Raw genomic sequence first — 20,925 nt, forward strand, 5'->3', positions numbered from 1 at the left:
TAAAATGGGAAATTTCAATTACTCTGCACAAAGATGATCTTTTCTACTTTTGTTTAGCTTGGATTTTGCTAATGCTTTCTTATTTGAACAACTGGGAAGCGTTTTCTGATGAATTCCTTCTTTTTATTTGGAAACTGAGAACAAACCCCTTTTCCCTGCACCCTGAGATGCTGTGGGAAATATATATTTTAAATATTTTGCTTGCGGATGTAAGTGCATTTAAAGAACTGCAAATTCATGTAAATATATGCAAATATAGTCCCTTGCAGACAAAGAGACTGCCTATTCAGGTGTTTGGGGTGGTTTGGATGGATCTGATATAAACACCTCTGTGCTCTTGTTTATACCATTCACACAGAGATAATGCAACAACAGCTTATGGATGGAATTCCCATGATTTTCCACTTGGGGTTTCACTCCTGCTCTCACAATCCCCATTCCAGAAATCCTTAAAAACTCCCTATGGGAAATGCTCCTCAGGCTGCAGGATCAGACAAGCAGAGATTCCAGGTGAGTCCGTCCTGTCTCCATGCCCAGACTGGCAAGGAGGGGAACCCAGTCCTGCCTGTGGCTACTGGAGCACACATGGCATTGGACAGGACCCTCTGCCATGGGGCATGACCCTCTGCCATGGGACAGGACCCTCTGCCATGGGGCATGAACCCTGTGCCATGGGACAGGGACCCTCTGCCATGAGACAGGACCCTCTGCCATGGGGCAGGACCCTCTGCCATGGGACAGGACCCTCTGCCATGGGATAGGACCCTCTGCCATGGGACAGGACCCTCTGCCATGGGGCAGGGACCCTCTGCCATGGGACAGGACCCTCTGCCAATGGATAGGACCCTCTGCCATGGGGCAGGACCCTGTGCCATGGGGCAGGGACCCTCTGCCATGGGGAATGCACCCTCTGCCATGGGACAGGACCCTCTGCCATGGGACAGGGACCCTCTGCCATGGGACAGGACCCTCTGCCATGGGGCAGGACCCTCTGCCATGGGGCAGGACCCTCTGCCATGGGACAGGGACCCTCTGCCATGCCGAATGGACCCTCTGCCATGGGACAGGACCCTGTGCCATGGGGCAGGACCCTCTGCCATGGGACAGGACCCTCTGCCATGGGGAATGGACCCTCTGCCATGGGACAGGACCCTCTGCCATGGGGCATGCACCCTCTGCCATGGGACATGGACCCTCTGCCATGGGGCAGGACCCTCTGCCATGGGATATGGACCCTCTGCCATGGGACAGGACCCTGTGCCATGGGATATGGACCCTGTGCCATGGGGCAGGACTCTCTGCCATGGGACAGGACCCTGTGCCATGGGGCATGGACCCTCTGCCATGGGGCAGGACCCTGTGCCATGGGGCAGGGACCCTCTGCCATGGGGAATGGACCCTATGCCGTGGGACAGGGACCCTGTGCCATGGGGCAGGGACCCTCTGCCATGGGGCAGGGACCCTCTGCCATGGGGAATGGACCCTCTGCCATGGGGAATGCACCCTCTGCCATGGGGCAGGGACCCTCTGCCATGGGACAGGACCCTCTGCCATGGGGAATGGACCCTCTGCCATGGGACAGGACCCTCTGCCATGGCGAATGCACCCTCTGCCATGGGGAATGGACCCTCTGCCATGGGGAATGGACCCTCTGCCATGGGGAATGCACCCTCTGCCATGGGGCAGGGACCCTCTGCCATGGGGCAGGACCCTCTGCCATGGGATATAGTCCCTCTGCCATGGGACATGGACCTTCTGCCATGGGGCAGGGACCCTCTGCCATGGGGCATGGACCCCCTGCCATGGGACAGGGACCCTCTGCCATGGGGCATGGACCCCCTGCCATGGGACAGGGACCCTCTGCCATGGGGCAGGACCCTCTGCCATGGGACAGGACCCTCTGCCATGGGGAATGGACCCTCTGCCATGGGATATGGACCCTCTGTTCTGAGAGTGGGATCAGTGTTGGACACTGTGGATCTGCAGAGGGCAGGGATAGGTGGGATATTGGGAAGGAATTCCTGGTTATGAGGGTGGGCAGGCCCTGGCACAGGGTGCCCAGAGAAGCTGTGGCTGCCCCATCCCTGGGAGTGTCCAAGGCCAGGTTGGACAGGGCTTGGGGCAGCCTGGGACAGTGGGAGGTGTCCCTGCCCAATCTTTCTTTTCCAGTCTCATGACTCATATCCCATTTGTGATCCATAATCATCCCCAGACATTGGCACAAGTGCCCCCTGGCAGCAGCTCTGCTGAGCTCCTGCTGCAGGTCCCTGTCTCTGCCCCTCCAGGCTGTCAGAACAGGCCACTCCTCTGAAATGTCTCCTGGTACAACTCACCCCTCACAGCCTGGTTCCATCTGCAAATGTAAGCACAATCTGCCCCATAAAGGTGTTGCATGGAAATCTGGGATAGTGCTGGCACCCCCAGACTCCTGAGGATCACACTTGGTGCAACACCCTGGTTTGCCAGGGAACAATTCCCTGCTCCTCTCTGAGTGTGCCTTTCTCCAATCAGCCTCACAAGGATGTTGTGATTGCTCTCTGATGAGATAATTTTCTCCAAACAAGCACAATAAACTCAAATTATCCAGTTAAGGTTACACTTGAAAGACATTCAAATATGGGTAAGTGGGAAGTATGGAATCCACACAGCCAGATCAGGCTTTTCTCACAGCTCAGTCACTTTTTTAGGCACAAAATATGGCAGAACATGTGGGTTTGTTTTTAAAGATAGCAGGAGTTGGCAGCAGAGCCACAAAAATACTTCTCATCACTTCTGGTACAATTCAGGGCGATCTGAAGAGCTTGAATGTCTTTTCCTCCCTGACTATGGGTGGATTCTTTTGATGTGTAGCATTTCCTTGGAATTTCTTGAATTTATGACACACAACAACGTCCCTGAAGAGGCTTTTAACCCTCCCCAACTGGTCTGTTCCTTCAGGCTGAACTCTGCTCTCCTATGGATTTAGTTGGAAAATTCCAGGATATCCAGTGACAGGCCCTGCAATCTGCTGCACAAACACAACCCCCAGACAGGGCACTTTGCTCATCTCCAGGTGAGAAGATTTCAGGTTTTAATTATTCAAGATTCCCCTTACAGAAGGGCTCAAGGCCCTGGGAAAAGCTGTGGAAACCTGGAGCCCTTGAGGGCTGTTCTCCCTTTCCCAGCCCCATCTCCTGCCACCCTTCTCTGCTAAAAACACACATTCCCTTTCCTCCTTCTTGTCTTTCCCAGCTCCATGTTTAATGATGCCACCACAGAGATGTAAATAATAGTCCTGCCATTTAGAACAATTTCCTGCAAGCCCCACCACGGGCCTGAGCAAAGGCTCCCTGGGATGCTCTTCACAATTTCCCTTCGATTTTCTCCCCTAACTGAAACAGAAGGATGAAAACAGTTAAATCTCCAATATTTATTGGCCTTTTGAAAAAAAGTTTTGTACAAGGTCTTGCTCTGTGCCGAGGTCATCTCAGGGACCTGGTGAGGAACTGTGAGGATATTCATTATCTCTGTAGTCAGCAGCACAGGTGAAACATCAGTTTGCAAGTTTAAGAGAGAAATAAATCCACAGCCTTGCTGATGAGCAGGTGGGATCCTGTGCAGGTCCTGGTTTGTCATTCCCAGACTGGATCACAGAATCCCAGAATATGCCAAATTGGAAGGGACCCACAAGGACCATCCAGTCCAACCCTCAGCCCTGCACAGGACCAGCCCCAAGAGTCACACCCTGTCCCTCAGAGCATCATCCAAACACTCCTGGAGCTCTGCCAGCCTTGGGGCTGTGCCCACTGCCCTGGGGAGCCTGGTCAGTGCCCACCACCCTCTGGGGGAAGGACCTTTCCCTGAGATCCAACCTGACCCTGCCCTGACACAGCTCCAGCCATTCCCTGAGTGCTGTCCCTGGTCCCCACAGAGCAGAGCTCAGTGCCTGCCCCTCCTCTGCCCCTCCCAAGGAAGCTGGACCTGCAGTGAGGTCTCCCCTCGGTTTCCTCTCCTCCAGCTGAACACACCAAGTGCCCTCAGTGCCCTCACACCTTCCCCTCCAGGCCCTTCCCCATCTTTGTTGCCTCCTTTGGACACTCTCTGATGGCTCCAGATCTTTCTTACATTTCTTGCTGCTCCCATTGTGCAAAGAGACCCACAGATGGGGTGAAGGACCAAGTATCAGGCTCTGCCCTCTGGAAGGTGATTGCAGCATTCCATTTACAATCACCTTTATCCAAAGGTGACCCAGAATCCCTCAGCTCCTCACTGCCACCATCAGCAAAGCCAAATGCATCTGGTGGGTGCCATGGGCTGTGCCATGATCAGAGGATTGTTGTTGCTCACAGCAGTCCCAAAGAGCATCTGCTGCTGCAGCCAAAGCTCTGCAGGTGGGTCTGTGCTCGGTGCTCCCCGCAAGGCAGCGCTGCAGTCTCAGCATCTCACCTGCTCCGTGTCCTCCTGCCCCATGGACACCTGGCTGGAGGCTGGTGGAGCACACCCAGCTCTGGGGAGGGGCAGCAGGTCCATGTCTGTGCTGGCCTGGCTCTGGGCCTGGCCATGGACACAGAGAGGAGCAGCAGCAGAGAGCCTGGATGGGGCTGCACCCCCAGCCCTGGGGACAGCTCTGGGACACTCAGGACAAGGACATCGAGGGGCTGGAGGGTGTTCAGGGAAGGGAAAGGAGTTGGGAAGGGGCTGGAGCAGCAGGAGAGGCTGAGGGAGCTGGGGGGGCTCAGCTGGAGCAAAGGAGGCTCAGGGGGCACCTTCTGGCTCTGCAATCCCTGTCAGGGAGGACCTTCTGGCTCTGCAATCCCTGCCCCTGGGGGGGCTCAGCTGGAGCAAAGGAGGCTCAGGGGGCACCTTCTGGCTCTGCAATCCCTGCCCCTGGGGGGGCTCAGCTGGAGCAAAGGAGGCTCAGGGGGCACCTTCTGGCTCTGCAATCCCTGTCAGGGAGGACCTTCTGGCTCTGCAATCCCTGTCAGGGAGGACCTTCTGGCTCTGCAATCCCTGCCAGGAGGGGCAGCCGGGACAGGGGGTCGGGCTGTGCCCCAGGGCACAAGGAGAGGAGCAGAGGGCACGGCCTCAGGCTGGGCCAGGGCAGGGGCAGGTGGGACATTGGGGAAAAGTCCTCCATGGAATATGGAGTCAGGCATTGGAAAAGGCTGACCAGGGCAGTGGTGGAGTCCCCATCCCTGCATGTGGAAGTGGAAGTAGCAGCTGGTGACATGGTTTGGGAATGGCCCTGGCAGTGCTGAGTTAATGGCTGAACTTGATGACCTTAGAGGGCTTATCCAACCTTGATGACTCCATGATTCTATTTAGGCTGGAAATGTGGAGTGAAAGGTCTTCATGGACAGACATGACTAATGAAGATGAGTGGGATTGATGAGGAAATTCTATTCCATGATCCACATCATGGGAAGAGAAGACTCAGCTGCTGGTTGAGTTTGGTGGGTCGTTATTTCACTGCTCTTGCAGGACATGCTTGGAAATGTTTTCTTCATATTTCCTTCCTTGACCAGAAGTGACCACGAGCTGCAAAAAGGTTTCTATTCCTTTGCTGTCCTTCCTGCAGGTGACAGGACACTTCTGGCAAAGGTTTGCTGAAGAGCAGACACAAAATCCCTTAAGGGCATAAAAAAGGCATTGTTTGTGTGTTGCAAGATTTTCAAGTGAAATAATGAAAAATCCACAGTGGAGCTGAAATTTTCATTTTCTCAAAGACAGACCAACAAAAAAATATGCTGTTTTTAACACCGTTTAATTGAAGTAGCCCCACTGAAAATTAAATATAGATTTAAAAAAGAGGTTTTCCATATTTGTGGGACAGGTAGGACAAACAATGCTGCTTACATTTGTGTACCCACAAGGAGAGCCTGGAGCTCCTCACTGCTGTTCATTGGGGAACTGAAGCTGGTTGTTCTTACCCCATAAGGAGTTGCAGACACTGCACAGGGGGTGGATCTCATTCTACTTTCTGCTGCTCTGGACAGTGTGGGAGTTTTCACATCCAAGCATCCTGTTGCTCTGTCCACAACCCCTCCAGCCATGACCCTGCCCTAGTTCAGCAGGTGGGACCAGTTTATCCCTGTGTGGGGTGACCAAAGCTGGGGATTCTCCCCCCTCCATTCATTGCCCAGGAACTGTTCCCAGTGGCCCATTGGCAGCAGCTGCCCAGGGCACAGCTGAGCCCTCAGGCTGGGAGCTGGCTGGGAAAGAAGCCTGGCAGAGGAGCTGGGAGAACTGCCCTGCAGGGACTCCTTGGCACCTCCACACCCACCTGAGGGCTCAGCTCTGCTCAGGGGCCAGCAACGAGTCCAAACTCCCCCCTGACTGCCAGAGTCAGATCCCCCAGTGTGGAACTCCCTGCCCTGGGGGAGGCACTGGGGGCTCCCACCTGGGCCTGAGGGGATGGAATCTTGGGGTTTGGGGACTGGGAAACCAATCCTCAGATCCAGAGGAGGAGCAGACCCTGGCCAGGAGGAGCCCACCACTCTGGCCCAGACTGTGCCATCATCTGCACCAACAGGTTTGTCCCTTCCTTTTCCTTTGGACTTGGGAGAACCACGTGGGGCTCAGCACAGGGGCCACCAAACCCCCCTGTGTTTGTGCCCCAGGGGGTGGGTGGCACTGCTGGGGTTGGGGGTTAAACCCAATTTCTCTTTGTGCCATTTAGTGTTATATTGTTATTAAATTGTAACTCTGACCTATAATCTCTTTCTTGTTGGGTTTGTTTCTCCTGCTGATTTACCTTTAAACCAGCACAGACCCCCTGCCTGGAACTGCACATCTCACATGTACAAAAAACCAGGCTCACAATCTTGCTATTCAACATTTGTACCTTGTGCCAATCTTTCTTTATCTCAGACTTGCCTAATGAAAATAATAATTTGTTCAGCGTTCAATGAATAATCAATGAAAAATCAAACCCCCCCAGTGGAGCACATGGCTCATCCTGAAGGTGTATTTGTATTTGGAATCTCAAAATACAAATGGATTAATGTGAGCAAATCAACTATGACATTTCTGAAAGTAATTTTCCTGGTGCTGGGGATGAGAAGTTGAAATTTCCCAGGATTTTGATCACCTGAAGAGCAGTTTATACCCATGGAGGGGCTGTGGCTAAGGTGGTGCTCACACACACACAGGGACTCAGGGAATGAGTTTCACACTCTGGCTTTTTCAGGATAACTAATTCCACATGGACCAGGACAAAGATCTCATGGTCTTTAGTCATTCCAAGGCAAAAAAAGCCTCAGTGACGTTGTAATTAAGGATTCTGGTTCATGGTAAATGAGTCTACTTTTAACACAAGGGATAAAGCAGCTGCTTTTGCATACATGTTTCCCTGGATCCCTGCACTGGCAGAGATGGTTTCCCAGTTTCCCTGCACAGGCAAGAGATGGTTTCCCAGTTTCCCTGCACTGGCAGGAGATGGTTTCCCAGTTTCCCCACACTGACAGGAGATGGTTTCCCAGTTTCCCCGCACTGGCAGGAGATGGTTTCCCAGTTTCCCTGCACAGGCAGGAGATGGTTTCCCAGTTTCCCCACACTGGCAGGAGATGGTTTCCCAGTTTCCCCACACTGGCAGGAGATGGTTTTCCCTGGATCCCTGCACAGGCAGGAGATGGTTTTCCCTCGATCCCTGCACTGGCAGGAGATGGTTTCCCAGTTTCCCTGCACAGGCAGGAGATGGTTTCCCAGTTTCCCTGCACTGGCAGGAGATGGTTTCCCAGTTTCCCTGCACTGACAGGAGATGGTTTTCCCTGGATCCCTGCACTGGCAGGAGATGGTTTCCCAGTTTCCCTGCACTGGCAGGAGATGGTTTCCCAGTTTCCCTGCACAGGCAGGAGATGGTTTCCCAGTTTCCCTGCACTGGCAGCAGGTCAGACCCCAGATCCCTGCTGGGGGAAGGCCACTGATATCAGCTCCAGCAGGGACCGTTCCTGCTGCAGAAAGAGGGGAAACAGCCTCTCTTCAGCTGCCAGTTGTGCCCTTTGTGCCCCTTGTTGGGGATATTCCCCTTCCACATCATTCCCAGCTCCACTCTGGCTGCTCCAGGTCCTTCCTGAGGGAGGACATCCCCCCACGTGGAGCCTCAGACCATCTCATGGCACATCATCCCCTGAGCACAGCCTTGACCTCTTGCTCCAAGGAAATGGGAAGATTTTAACTTCAAATCTAAACAAAAATCTCCAAACAAAATCCCCAAATGTGTTTCCCTCAGCAGAAATCCCCAGAGAGCAGTGGCACCTCCAGCAGGGCTGGGATTGCCCTGCAAGGTCTGACAGCACAAAATACTCTGAGTTTGGTGCCTGAACCCCCTCTCTGAGCTCTTTCCAGTACAAACCTCCCTTAACTGGGGCAGCAGCCAGGAAAAAAACAGCAAAACTTAATCAAAACATCTTTTAAAACAGGTCTATAAGTATGTACAGGAAGGGTTTTCCCTCTCTTTCCAAAGAAACTGTTAAGCTACAGACACATTAAGCAGTTTCTGCTGCCCTTGTCCCCCACTCAGAGATGCTCCTCCTTGAGCTCGTTGGGTGATTGTTTCTCAGTGGGGAGCTGAGCCAGTGAAAAAACAGTTTATTTCCAATTTCTTTAAACTTCACAACACTTTTAGCAGAGATTGATCCAGTCATTGCTGCCAGTCAGGTTCTGGCAGAAATATTTCCAAAAGCCACATCCAGTTGCACCCAAATCACACAAACTGCAGCTTGAAAATACCAAACATCTCTTTTTTCCATTAGTTTGGGCATTGCTTTGATCCATGACAGGGTTTGTGGAGGGAACTCCGTGGCTTATTCACCTTCACAGGCAATTAATGTTGAATTCCTGAATGCCTGAAGAAATTCCCGGGCAGAGCTAATGGGTAACAACAAAAATCCTCCACTGCAGCATTTCAGGGTCATAGACAGATTAATGTCCTTTTTAGTAGTAATTCAGTTCCAGAGTAATCTTGGAAACAGTTGAATAGTTCAGATTCTTGATGCAGCCAGTGAGATTTTTTCCACACGTGATCTTTATTTGCAATAGTCTTGTACATCCCTATGACAAATGAGATGGAAGGTCTTTGTTAATATGAAAGAGCAGCTGTTCATATACCTGGAGAAAAAAGCAGATTTTTGTATCATTTGCTATGTGCCTTTTGCCTCTGATGTTCTGGAAAACTCTTGAACTAATTCAATTTAGACTCCAAGCTGAGCAAGGAGTGCAAAGACCTCAGACCAGACAAACCAAACACGTGAACAATAATGCAGCAGGATAAGCAACCCGGTTAAACCTTCCCTCCTTTAAGAGGAAACCACAGAACAACTGCTGGGAGGGCACAGTGGAGAGTGTGGGGTGAAGTGGGTTTAAATCGTGGGGAAGGCTGGGTGGCTTTTCCTCCACCAGCCCCATCAGAGGGCAGGGCAAGGTGGCTGCTCTTTATGGACTCTGCAGGTTCTAAAACACACCCCTGATATTCAGTTCCCTTATTTTTGCTGGGTAGATCTGTAAGATCTGAACTCACTTTTGAAACTGCAGGTCTCCAAAGCCAACTGATGGCCAAGAGCAGAAGGCAATGAAGTTGCTCAGAATCCTGCATGGAAACCCTTGAGCTGCAGGTCTGAGATATCTCACAGTAAGACTTTTCCTCTCCTGCCTCTTAAAGATATTCAGCTTCCCATGGAGTGGTTAAATATTCACGGAGTTAAGGACTGCTCAGGCTGGGAGATCAGGAGCAACTTGCTGGGAAACAGCCTGTGACTGGCTGAGGAGCTGGTGAGCAGGAGGTGGGACAGGGGACAGGGCTTGGACCAGCCCCTTGTGCAGCAGAAAAGCTGCAGGAAAGGAGCCCAGCAAAGGTGGTGACCCTGCCCTCTGTGGTGGCCAACTGAGTGCCCTGTGGGTTGTCACCTGTGTCACATCTGGGCCCCCCACACCTCCATGGGCTGGGCACATCTCACAGGATGCACTGCCACAGCTCCTTGGTGGATCAAAGGAAGCAGGTTGAGCTCAGTTATCCGGAAGAATTTCTTCCCTCTGAGGGTGGGCAGGCCCTGGCACAGGTTCCCAGAGCAGCTGTGGCTGCCCCAGCCCTGCAGGTGTCCCAGGCCAGGTTGGACAGGGCTTGGAGCACTCTGGGACAGTGGGAGGTGCCCCTTCCCATGGCAGGGGTGGGACAGGATGAGCTTTGAGGTCCTTCCCAACCCAAACCACTCTGTGGCTCCACGTCCAGGCCCTGATGCCCTCGAGGTTCCTCCTCATGGCACTGCAGGTGTCAGTCCTGAGGTGCAGCAGCTCCAACTCACTCTCAGCCAGTCCCACAACCTGGTGCCAGTTCTGCTGCCCACAATGCCTGTTCCCTGTGCCACAGCCCCATCCACCCCCAGCGGGTGCAGGGGCTTTGTCTGAACTGCAGCTCCCTCGGTCCCTCTTTCCATCACCTCCCACGCCCAGACTTGTAAAATGTGATTCTTGTGCCCTCATTCTGAGGAATTCCATGCTCCAGGCTGAGCCCTCCCCCCAAACCTGGCACTGCCAGCCCACCCCTCCTGGCTGGGGATCCTCCTGGCAGGCAGCTCAGCCTTTCCCACCCTCCTCTGCCCCCACCTGACTCATTAGAGGTGACTTTTGCCTTTGTTTGTGTGGCACGACCCCAGCCATGCCCCATCACTGTGCAGAGCTTGGGAGCGCCAAGGGACAGGGAGCAGGAAAAGCCTCGCCTGTAAATCCTCCCCAAGGTCTCGATCGTTCCATCGTGGCTCAACAGCTCCGCATTTTTCGCGGTGCTGAAACGTCGGTCCCCAGCGCGGGGCCAGCGGGGACTGTCCTTGGCATCATCGAGGCTCTTCTGCCACCTCCTGGGGGAGAGGAGCAAACGCTCTCTGGATGGATTTCTCAATTAGCAAACCCAAAATTACAGGAGGGAATTTGAATGTTCATTTCTGCTCCTTTCTTTAAAAAAAAATAATTTAAACCCACCCTCCCTAAACCAACAACAGTGGAACTTGCAAAGGGCTCCTCAAAGGGCTCCTCAAGTCTCTATTCAAAGGGGTTCTAACACTTCAATCATTTGTTTGTGCCTTTGGGGCTCAAAAAATTAGTTTTATTATTAATGGTTAAGACTTTTCAACTGAAATTAATTCTCACCTGTGCATCAAGCCCAGTCCAAACGTGTGAGCCCTTCGAGACCAGCAAGGACAGTGGGCTGGGGACACTGGGAGTGGTGTGTGCTCCTGAACCCAGCACTGACCATGCTGTGGCCATCACTGACACAGAGGCTGCCTGGATATCTCTGGAGAAAATGATTGAATTCCATACAAAGGAGTGATTCTCTTGCATTTAAACGGAGACCTCACAGGCTCTTTGGGTTCTCAGCCTGGCAGCTCCCAGCCTGCTCTGATGCCAAGGGGAGGTTGGCAAAGGTATTGAAGTGGAAGTTCTTGGTCCTGGACTCCTCCAGTTCCTGCTCAAGCCACGAGATGCACTTTGATAGATTTGTTGCTGAGGTGGAATTTCACCCTTGTGATGTAACTCACAGAACCACATCACAGATTCATAGAGGGGGTTGGGTTAGAAGGGAATCTAAGGCTCTTCTCATCCCACCCCCTCCATGGGCAGGGACACCTTCCACTGTCCCAGGTTGGTTCAAGCCTTGTCCAGCCTGGCCTTGGACACTTCCAGGCATAAATCTTTTCTTCCCTCTGCCATTCTGGCCAATCCATGAGTGTGCAAACCACACCTGCCTATCTTGCAGCCCCATGATTCGTGATTCCATGCAAAGATCAGCTGGCACCTCTTTCCCCAGACCTTCAGTAACTCTGTGATGCCCAAAACAACCCTCCTGCAGGGATAGATGTGCAAGAGAGGAGCCTCCCTTCCCACCCTCTGCTCCGGGCAAGGACCGGGGATGAAAAAATGCCTGATCCAGCCAGTTAAAGGCAGGTCCTGCTAAGCCAGGGTGTTCCCCAGAGATGCCTCTGCATTCCCAGGATATCCCTGGCTTGGTGTCCATTTGACTGAGCCCTTCCCTGTTTTCAAAGCAGGGAACATGGATATACACCAGGTGGGGTCGGGCTGTGCCCCAGGGCACAGGGACAGGAGCAGAGGGCACGGCCTCAGGCTGGGCCAGGGCAGGGCAGGGGGCACAGCAGCAGGAATTGCTGCCTGGAAAGGGTGGGCAGGGGGCACAGCAGCAGGAATTGCTGCCTGGAAAGGGTGGGCAGGGGACACAGCAGCAGGAATTGCTGCCTGGAAAGGGTGGGCAGGGGGCACAGCAGCAGGAATTGCTGCCTGGAAAGGGTGAGCAGGGGGCACAGCAACAGGAATTGCTGCCTGGAAAGGGTGGGCAGGGGGCACAGCAGCAGGAATTGCTGCATGAAAAGGGTGGGCAGGGGGCACAGAAGCAGGAATTGCTGCCTGGAAAGGGTGGACAGGGGGCACAGCAGCAGGAATTGCTGCCTGGAAAGGGTGGACAGGGGGCACAGCAGCAGGAATTGCTGCATGAAAAGGGTGGACAGGGGGCACAGCAGCAGGAATTGCTGCATGGAAAGGGTGGGCAGGGGGCACAGCAGCAGGAATTGCTGCCTGGAAAGGGTGGGCAGGCACTGGCAGGGGCTGTCCAGGGAGGGTTGGAGTGCCCACCCTGGAGGTGCCCAAGGCAGAACTGGCTGTGGCACTCAGAGCTCTGGGCTGGGGGACAAGGTGGGCATGGGGCATAGGGTGGGCTCTGTGGGCTGGGAGGGCTTTGCCAAGGTGGGCATTGGGCACAGGGTGGGCTCCATGGGCTGGGAGGGCTTTGCCAAGGTGGGCGTCGGGCACAGGGTGGGCTCCATGGGCTGGAAAGTCTGTTCCAAACTGGATAATTCTGTGATTCTCTGATATCTGCAGTGCAGAGGTTGGAAGTTTTGGGCTCATGGCAGGGCAGGACCTGCACACTGAGGGTTTGGGGATACATTTCCATGTTCATGGAGTGCAGTCTGAGGTGAGGGCACAGGGGGAGAAGAAAGGCCAATCCCAGGGGAGCTTGGTTAGACCTGAGAGCTTTGACCTTTGGGACATTCCAGACTGGCAGTTTGGGAACTCAGAGACTACAACAGCAAAGAAAACTCCCAAAAGGAAACTCCCTCACACCCAGTCCCCAAACTTCAGAGGGTCCATAAGCAAAATAAAGGTGCAACAACCCTGAGACAGCAGGGAATGTTGGGACACAGCACAGCACTGTGGATTGGGAATTGTAAATTGGATTTGCTCAGTTAATGGACCTGTTGATGCCCTGCCCAGCTGAGCCTGCACATCTGGCTGGGGTTACTGGGATCAGTGTGGGCACAGCTGGATCCCACACATCCCAACATTCCTGTTCCTGGGCACAGCTGGATCCCACACATCCCAACATTCCTGTTCCTGGGCTCAGCTGGATCCCACACATCCCAACATTCCTGTTCCTGGGCTCAACCGGATCCCACACATCCCAACATTCCTGTTCCTGGGCTCAGCTGGATCCCACACATCCCAACATTCCTGTTCCTGGGCTCAACCAGATCCCACACATCCCAACATTCCTGTTCCTGGGCACAGCCAGATCCCACACATCCCAACATTCCTGTTCCTGGGCTCAGCTGGATCCCACACATCCCAACATTCCTGTTCCTGGGCTCAGCTGGATCCCACACATCCCAACATTCCTGTTCCTGGGCTCAGCTGGATCCCACACATCCCAACATTCCTGTTCCTGGGCTCAGCTGGATCCCACACATCCCAACATTCCTGTTCCTGGGCACAGCTGGATCCCACACATCCCAACATTCCTGTTCCTGGGCTCAGCCAGATCCCACACATCCCAACATTCCTGTTCCTGGGCTCAACCAGATCCCACACATCCCAACATTCCTGTTCCTGGGCTCAGCTGGATCCCACACATCCCAACATTCCTGTTCCTGGGCTCAGCTGGATCCCACACATCCCAACCTTCCTGCCCCTTGGCATTTGCACAGAGGCCTCTCTGCCACAGGCACATCTCCCACAGAGAACATTGCCCTGGGATTTTCCAACCCTGGCAAATCCAGGACTTTCCAGCAGGGACTGGACAGTTTCACTGTTAATAAGGCAACTTGTATCTGCCCTGGTCAACACTTATCCAAATTTTTTGAATACTTATGGAATTCAACATTTAAACCCTTTCCATTAGGCATGGGAAGAGATGGTTAAAATGTCTAAATTTCTCTTCCTATCTTCTTCTGTCTTTCCTTAGATGTTGAGCAGTAAATCACCTAAGAATGTGTGGAAGGGGAGTTTGTTCATTGATTTCCAGACAGTGAAGCATCTTGGAGCACTCCCAGAGCTCCTGTTGGCTGCAGAAGCCTCCTGGAGCCAGGAGAGGAGCAGTGGGGCTGGTCCCTGCAGAGCAGGAATCTCCCCTGGGGCTGGAAGTGGAATCAAACAGGGGCTGGAGCCACTGATGGGTCACCAGGAGCTGCTTCAGAGACAGCTCCACATTCCCAATATTTGCTCCTTGCTGCAGCACCATCACTTACCCCAAGACAATCCTCACACCCCACGTTGTCACCAACCAGCCTTTATTTTCACACTGATTTAAAAGATTAAGTGCAACTCAGCACAGCTGTTCTCAGCCAGAACTTGGCAAGAAATCTGCAGTTTCTGGGTAAGACTCAAAGATGTTGAATCTCCAAAGCATTTCTCTCTTTGGTTTTTGGGGTTTTTTTCCAGTTTATCAGTTGCTTTAATAAAATGATCTCACTCTGCAAATCTCCACTTGCTGGCAGGGGAACAGACAGGGTGGAAAACTCGAGGTATATGATATTTTTCCAAATACCATTAATCATTAAACACCTTCTCTATGTTCCCTTGCCCAATATTATCCAGTTCCAGAGGGTCTCGGGAGGAATCCTGGGGCAGCTGAGCTGGCAGAGGGAGGGGCTCAAAAGGTCCTTGAAGGGTCAGATGTGAACAACATTTATAGAGTTAATTCATGGAATATCCTGAGTTGAAGGGACCCACAAGGATCATCAAACCCAATTCCTGGATGCTGCAGTTACACTGAACAGAAGCAGGAAAATCCAGTGTAATTAGAGGGAGAAAGGGAGATGATTGATACAAAGCTCAAGGCAGCATCTGCAGCTGGAGGGAAAGCTCTAAATGAGGTCACAACACCCCATTCTGGCAGGTCCTCAAGGCTGTTAAAAATGGGCTAAAATAACATTTCAGGGGTTGTTCGGCATTTTTTGTGTCGTGATTGAAAATCTTTAACCTGGGCCCAGATAAACAGATGTTTAAATGATTTATTAAATAATAACTCTCCAAGTCCCTGACAGGAGGATGGAGCAGCTGGGAGTTGGGCTCCTCTCCCAGGGAACAGGGGACAGGATGAGAGGAAATGGCCTCAAGTTGTGTCAGAACAGATTTAGATTGGATATTGGAGAGAATTCCTCCCCAGAAAGGTGGTCAGGCACTGGAAGGGGCTGTGGGGGCAGTGCTGGAGTCACCATCAAGAAAGTGTTAAAGAAACCTCTGGTGTGGCATCTGGAGACATGGGTTAGTGGTGACCATGGTGGTGGTGTTGGGATGATGGTTGGACTGGATGATCCTAAAGGCCTTTCCAACTACAAGGATTCCACGATTCTGTGATAAACAAACTGTTGTTCTGTAACCTGGTTGGTTCTTGGGCAGAAAAAATGAAATGTAAATATCTATGCCCCACCCTTCTCTTTCCAGACAAGGAAAAGATTCCAGGTTCAGGCAGAGAAACCCTTTCCTTACAGCTGAGCCCTTCTACATGCCAAGAGAGGCCACATGGACTCTTGTCTGTGAGCAAGGAAACCCTAAACCTGTCCCTGAGCCTGCTCCTAACCCTTTCCCTAACCCTGTCCCTAACCCTGTCCCTAACCCTGACCCTAACCCTGACCATAACACCAACCCTGCCCCTAACCCTGACCCTAACCCTGACCCTAACCCTGACCATAACACCAACCCTGCCCCTAACCCTGTCCCTAACCCTGACCATAACACCAACCCTGCCCCTAACCCTGACCATAACCCTGACCATAACCCTGACCATAACACCAACCCTGACCCTAACCCTGACCATAACCCTGACCATAACCCTGTCCCTAACCCTGACCATAACACCAACCCTGACCCTAACCCTGACCATAACACCAACCCTGACCCTAATCCTGACCCTAACCCTGCCCCTAACCCTGTCCCTAACCCTGACCCTAACCCTGACCCTAACCCTGTCCCTAACCCTGACCCTAACCCTGACCCTAACACTGACCATAACACCAACCCTGCCCCTAACCCTGACCCTAACCCTGACCATAACACCAACCCTGCCCCTAACCCTGACCCTAACCCTGATCCTAACCCTGACCCTAACCCTGACCCTAACCCTGACCATAACCCTGACCCTAACCCTGACCATAACACCAACCCTGTCCCTAACCCTGACCCTAACCCTGTCCCTAACCCTGACCCTAACCCTGACCATAACACCAACCCTAACCCTAAACCTTCTACATGCCAAGAGAGCCAACATGGACTCTTATCTATGAGCAAGGAAACCCTAACCCTGCCCCTGATCCCGAGTCCTACCCTAACCCTGTCCCTAATCCTAACCCTGTCCCTAACCCTGTCCCTAACTCTGTCCCTGACCCTAACCCTGACCCCTCAGCCCGGGGTGGGAGGAGATGTTTGGGTTCGGGTTTGCTGTTTCTCCCTTAGCAAAGCACCAAAGTGGCTGCAGAACCTGTGCAGGTGCTCAGAGTGTTCCCAGGGCAGGCACACGGGGGGAACAGCAGGGCATGTCCAAGGGGGAGAGAACAGCCCTGTGCTGTGCTCCACACAGTCTCCTGGGCTCCATCCTCCAGGGACCCACCTTGCTGCCCTGACCAGGTGTGGGAGCCCATCCAGTGGGACAACCCCCACCCCAGGGGGATTCATTGCCTGGGACATGAAGGGAGCTGGGGCTGGACTCGTCCTGCCAGCCACTGGCCAGGGGGTGAAGGGTGGGCTGGGTCTGGCACAACGTCTGTCCTCTGCTGTCCCACATGTCCACACCCAGAGTCAGACCAGCCTGCTACCCCTGATGGACCCCCAGAAGAGCTGTTCTCATGATCCCTGCATCAAAAAGGACATGGGGCAGAGATGGGTGTGGTAGAACAGCCTGTCAGCCATGCCCAAGGAGCACATCATGCCCAAGGATCTCATCATGCCCAAGGAGCACATCATGCCCAAGGAGCACATCATGCCCAGGGAGCACATCATGCCCAAGGAGCACATCATGCCCAAGGAGCACATCATGCCCAAGGATCTCATCATGCCCAAGGATCTCATCATGCCCAAGGATCTCATCATGCCCAAGGATCTCATAATGCTCAAGGAGCACATTTCCAGCTCAGCCTACAATGTGGGGTTTAGCCATTTTTTTGAGCAATGTGTGGCATTTTCCTGTTTAAACCTCTAGGAGGCTTTTCCTTGCATGGTTTTGCCTTTTAAACCAAGGACTGGGCTTGGAGTAACCTGTTCTAGTGGAAGGTGGCCCTGAGGTGACCATGAGATGATCTTTAAGGTCCCTCCCACCCAAACCAGTCTGGGATTCTGGGATTCAGTGAAACCCCTCAGATTCCAAACATCTTTCTGACAAAATTACGGAAAACACACAGAAAGGGGAACATCTGCAGTTCCACAGAGATGATGGCACTCACTGCCCCATGCAAGGGTTGGTTTTGGTCTGGTGAGGTTTGATTTTCACCTTCATGGTTGTGTTTGCCATGCTCCAGACTCCTGCAAGGCAACAGGACCTGACAAATAGGTCAATGCACTGCACGGCCTCAGCTGTTGGTGGTTCCTGGGCCCAACAGCCCCAACCATGAGGGTACAAACACTGAGAGCTGCCAGAAATCCTTCCAGGAACAGGTCAACCAAAATGCACAGAGGTGCCCATTAACCTCCCAAGGCAGGAAAAAGAAAAGGATATCCTGCCAGAATATTAAAATCCATAGTGAAGGTGTGGAACTCCCTGCTGGGAACTCTCAAAAATGCTTCATCTCAGGAAGCAGAAGAAAACAACATTAGAAATTTAAGAATTGCAATAGAACAAAGACATTCAAGGTGTGGATTAGGTTTGATAATCCCAAGGCAGTTTTTAGAATCACTGAGAGGCAGTTGATGGGTTTTTTATAACAAGCACAAAACAAGGAAGAGTAATAATGACCTTGGGCTAAAATTACCTTTCATTTTCCTTTAGCAAGAGGTTACTCTGCCAGCACAGGAACAGCTCAATGTGCAGCACATCTGCACCCTGACTGAGGAGGGGCAGCTCCCCCCACACCCAGAGCCCCTGAGGGGGCTCAGGGGCAGCCCATCACCAGCCTGGGCCTGTCCAACCACTGATTCTATGACAAACTGCCTTTCAAGGTCCCCAAAGGAGAGAACAGATTGTGAGTTCTCAGCATTTCTGGAAATGTGCTCAGATTGCTTTTTTAGTGTTTGCTTTTAGAAGAGTCTCCTGGGGATGATTATGATGCCACAGAAGTCAAAACCAGGGAGCTGACAAGAGATGTGTTTTATCATGTGAATAACATCAAGTTCTGCCTCAAGAACTGAGAGTTCTGAGCTGTGGAAGTGCAAAGGGCCAGCATTGTCCAGCTTTGCCAACACCACCAGTGTCCCCAGGGACAGAGTGGACAAGGGGAACCTCCTTCTCAGGCAGCCCAGAAAGAGTGAAATTAAGGTTATTCTTCTGCACCCACCACACTCCTGTGCCTGCAGAGGGACAGCTGGAGGGTTTGTGTTGATGGTGCTGGGGATTAACCCCAGGGGACAGCTGAGCACACACAGACATTCCCTCACCATGAGCTGGGGGGAAAAGCTTAAAAACCAAGTACAACTCAGGGGTTGAGATTGACACAGTTTAATAACTAAAATGAAGTTTGATAATAATAATATTATAATAATTGTAATTTAAAAGGAGATAACAAAAAGGAAGAGAGAAATAAAACCCAAGAGAAGCACATGATGTGCAGCACAACCATTCACCACCTGCTGGTGGATGCCCAGAGCAATGATGGGCCCCTCCCAGTCAGGTCCTCCCAGTTTATACACTGGGCATGACATTCCATGCCCTGGAACATCCCTTTGGCAGTTGGGGTTGGGTCTCCTGGCCATGCCCCACCCCAGCTGCTTGGGCAGCTCCTCTGGCAGTGTCTGGCACCCTGAAAATGCCTGATTAGAGTCAGCACAGCTTGGCACCAACTGAAATACCCACAGTGTTACAGAGTCCGGGGTGGTTTGGGCATGAGGGGACCTTAAAGACTATCCAGTCCAACCCCTGCCATGGGCAGAGACATTCCTCCTAAACCCAAAGCACAGCACTGGACTGGGAAGAACATTTGACACCTATTCCAGCCCAAACTGGGGCAGGTGGTGAGAGGAGGAACCAGGGCCAGAGCTCAGCTCAGTGACTGCTCAGGAAAGGAGTCCCCAAATGGGAGACCTCAGGCAGCTCTTCTGGGACTCTGAGATCAAAGCCAGCAAGTGGAGCTGGCCCAGCCAGGAGAGACAGGAGGAGGGTCCCAGGAAGTCTGGTTGAGTCCATTTGTCACCACTGGAGCCTGTGACTGTCAGCTGGTGGCAGGGAAGGCAGCCTGGCACCCCTGGAGTGCCACCCCGAGGGACTGGGAGCTACTGGGGACTTCAGTCCACAGCCAACCACCCCAAAGGTCTTTCTCTATCCATGCAGCTTCCAAGCACACACTGTGCTACACTGGTACCTGTCAGAGCCCAGTTCAGGGGATGCTTCTGACATCCTCTGCTCCCACCAGGAGAAATCCCAGTGGGGTTAAAACAACCTTGTAGTTTTTGTGCTTTTCAGCACCCACAGCAGCTTCTGTTCCCATTTCCATGTCATCATGCAGCATCCCTGGGCTTGTATTGGCTCAGCAACCTCTTGAACTGGAAGAGAAACTTTCCCTGAGATGTTCAGACACACCAAGGGCTGTTCCATGGACACGAGTGATCTCTCCCAGGGACAGAGCACTTTGGGAACCCACACCCACCACAAACCTTTCCTTCTGAGGCTTTCTCACTGACTTGTAAGGAAAACTGTATTTACAGCTGAGTGTTCCACTCTCCAGCCTTTTCCCAGTGGAGACTAAAATATTTTTAAAGTAGATTTTAAAAGTTTTTATTAAAAGTTTTTGTTAAAAGTTGGTTCATCCTTGGCCTTGTGGTTTTCTTTCATTCTGTGCAGAAGTGCATTTGGAGGAGAGGCTCCTGTTCCTGCTCCTCCAAGTCTTTGGGTGGTGGGATTTGGTCACCAGTTTAGTCCCTGAGCCTTTATGGTTGGGTGAGTGAGTGGATATTTTTGGTTTGGGGTTTTGGTCTTTTGTTGGGTTTGGGGGTTTAGGGTTTGTTGGGTTTTGGCAGATTTTGTTGGTTGGTTGGTTGGGTTTTGTTGGGGTTTGAGGGTTTTGTGTGTGTGGGCCTGAATCACTTCTGGATCACAAAGAGAAATTGGGTTTAACCCCCAACCTCAGCAGTGCCACCCACCCCCTGGGCACAAACACAGGGGGGTTTGGTGGCCCCTGTGCTGAGCCCCACGTGGTTCCCTCAAGTCCAAAGGAAAAGGAAGGGACAAAGCTGTTGGTGCAGATGATGGCACAGTCTGGTGGAGAGTGGGGGGCTCCTCCTGGCCAGGGTCTGCTCCTCCTCTGGATCCAACCAGTGGTCCCAGAGGCCCCAGACCCCAAGATTCTCTCCCCTCAGGCCCAGGTGGGAGCCCCCAGTGCCTCCCCCAGGGCAGGGAGTTCCACACTGGGGGATCTGACTCTGGCAGTCAGGGGGGATTTTGGACTCGTTGCTGGCCCCTGAGCAGAGCTGAGCCCTCAGGTGGGTGTGGAGGTGCCAAGGAGTCCCTGCAGGGCAGTTCTCCCAGCTCCT

The sequence above is a fragment of the Pithys albifrons genome, chromosome 22 (assembly GCF_047495875.1).
Source record: "Pithys albifrons albifrons isolate INPA30051 chromosome 22, PitAlb_v1, whole genome shotgun sequence".
Lineage (NCBI taxonomy): Eukaryota > Metazoa > Chordata > Aves > Passeriformes > Thamnophilidae > Pithys > Pithys albifrons.